This window comes from Babylonia areolata, chromosome 10 (genome assembly GCF_041734735.1).
Source record: "Babylonia areolata isolate BAREFJ2019XMU chromosome 10, ASM4173473v1, whole genome shotgun sequence".
Taxonomy (NCBI): Eukaryota; Metazoa; Mollusca; class Gastropoda; order Neogastropoda; family Buccinidae; genus Babylonia; species Babylonia areolata.
In genome coordinates, this window is record NC_134885.1 from 41449527 (window position 1) to 41452026 (window position 2500).

The window sequence follows — 2500 nt, forward strand, 5'->3', positions numbered from 1 at the left end:
CCGCTCTGATAGGTAAACAGTTTCAGTTTCAGTTTTCAGTAGCTCAAGGAGGCGTCACTGCGTTCGGACAAATCCATATACGCTACACCACATCTGCCAAGCAGATGCCTGACCAGCAGCGTAACCCAACGCGCTTAGTCAGGCCTTGAGAAAAAAAAAAGAGAAAAAAAAGGTGAACAAATATATATGTGCATGTATATATACATGCACCCAAGACCTAACCGCGTTAGGTTATGCTGCTGGTCAGGCATCTGCCTAGCAGATATTGTGTAGAGGCGTACATGGAATCGTCCGAACGCATTGACGCCTCCTTGAGAAAGTGAAAGTGAAACTGAAACTGCCTACCACCTGGACTGTGTCAAGGCTTACCCCTATTGAACTGGACCGGTGCTGAAACCTTCCTCTGTCAGAAATCCTACAGCTGGGACCTCTCTTCACTCACAGCCCGTCAAACCCATTCGAAACTTTCCTGAATCAGTCTTGTTGATGAAGGTAGGGCCTACGTGGTGAAAGACCACTGAAATGATGCTACAAGTAAGATGAAACGTTCGATTCTGAGTAAAGGAAACATAATCACATTGATTCCTATAACATGACCTTCAGTCTTGCTCTCGACTGTTTCTTATTAAGTATGGCTTCAATAAGCCTTTCCTATTATAATTATTTATTTATTTATGTAAGCTTATCTATTATTTATTCACATTTTTTTTCTCTCAAGGCCTGACTAAGCGCGTTGGGTTATGCTGCTGGTCATGCATCTGCTTGGCAAATGTGGTGTAGCGTATATGGATTTGTCCGAACACAGTCACGCCTCCTTGAGCTACTGAAACTGAAACTGAAACTGATGCTCTTCCCGTGCTTGTTGTGTTATGTGCTTATGCTGTGTTTTTTCGTGGAATAAAAATTGTTCAAAGCAAAAACAAACCAAAAAAAAGAAAGAAAAAGGAAACATTCTACGTCTGTCAGATCGGCGTTATTATTATTATTATTATTATTATTATTATCATTATTATTATTACTATTATTATTCAGTGCGAGTGGCACAACAGCTGCCAAACCTGCTCAGGAGTGGAACAATGGGTTCATTAATAATTAGCCCCAGCTATAGTGAGATAGTTGGTCCCAATGGGCTCCCCCCTCCCTCATCCCCCCCCCCCCAACCTCCCACTACACCACTCCCACACCCCCACACAGCACACACTGTTGTACACAGTGTTCTTTGTCGGTACAATGAGACACGTGTCAAGAGCGTGTCGCCACATGTCAGAGATGTCTTGGCTGAGGGCCAAAACCTGTGTGTACTCTTAATTGACACTCTCTGTCTGTCTGTCTGTCTGTCTGCCCCACATCTCTGTCTCTGTCTGTCTGTTTCTTGCTCTGTCTGTCTGTCTGTCTGACTGTGTGTCTGTCTGTCTACCCCACATCTCTCTGTCTGTCTGTCTGTGTCTCTGTTTCTATATGTCTGTCTCTCTGTCTGTCTGTCTCCCCCACATCTCTCTGTCTGTCTGTCTGCCTGTGTCTCTGTTTCTATATGTCTGTCTGTCTCTGTCTGTCTGTCTGTCTGTCTGTCTGTCTCTGTCTGTCTGTCTGTCTCCCCCACATCTCTCTGTCTGTCTGTCTGCCTGTGTCTCTGTTTCTATATGTCTGTCTGTGTCTGTCTGTCTGTCTGTGTCTGCCTGTCTGTGTCTGTCTGTCTGTCTCTGCCTGTCTGTCTGTCTGTCTCTGTCTGTCTGTCTCTGTCTATCTGTCTGTCTGTCTGTCTCCCCCACATCTCTCTGTCTGTATATCTTTCTGTCTGTCTCTGTCTCTGTATCTGTCTCTATCTGTCTGTCTGTTTCTCTCTCTCGCTTTGTCTGTCTGTCTCTCTCTTGCTCTGTGTGTGTGTGTGTGTGTGTGTGTGTGTGTGTGTGTGTGTGTGTGTGTGTCTCTTGCTCTGTCTGTGTGTCTGTCTGCCCCACATCTCTCTCTCTCTCTCTGTCTATCTGTCTGTGCGTCTGTCTGTCCCACATCCCTCTCTCTCTCTCCCCCTCTCTCTGTCTCTCTCTCTGTGTGTCACTGTCTCTCTCTCTCTTTGTCTCTGTCTCTGTCTCTGTCTCTCTCTCTCTCTCTCTCTCTCTCTCTCTCTGTGGGTGTGGTCGCGGCGAGTATACTATAAGTTCTGTACTCGTGGTTTTTCTTTTCTTTTTCTTTGTTTCTAATTGCGTTTTTTCCATTTCTTCCTCCTGCGTCTTTCTTTATTGTTTTTAGCTTGTTATTGTTATGGTCTTCTGTTTCTTCGTTTGTCTATGAGTCTGCTACGTCTAGTCCTAGCTGCGCTTTGGTACTGTCTGTCGTGTCTATCAATTCTTTGTCTGTTTTGTTTCTTGCAGTCTGGTTGTCTTCTCCACCACAGATCTTTGGCACTGAACTGTCTTGTTCGTCTGTGTGTTGTCTGTCAGTATTTGTGTTGTGTGTTGTCGTTTTTGTGTGTATGTGTGCTCGTATTGTTGTCTGTGTGTGT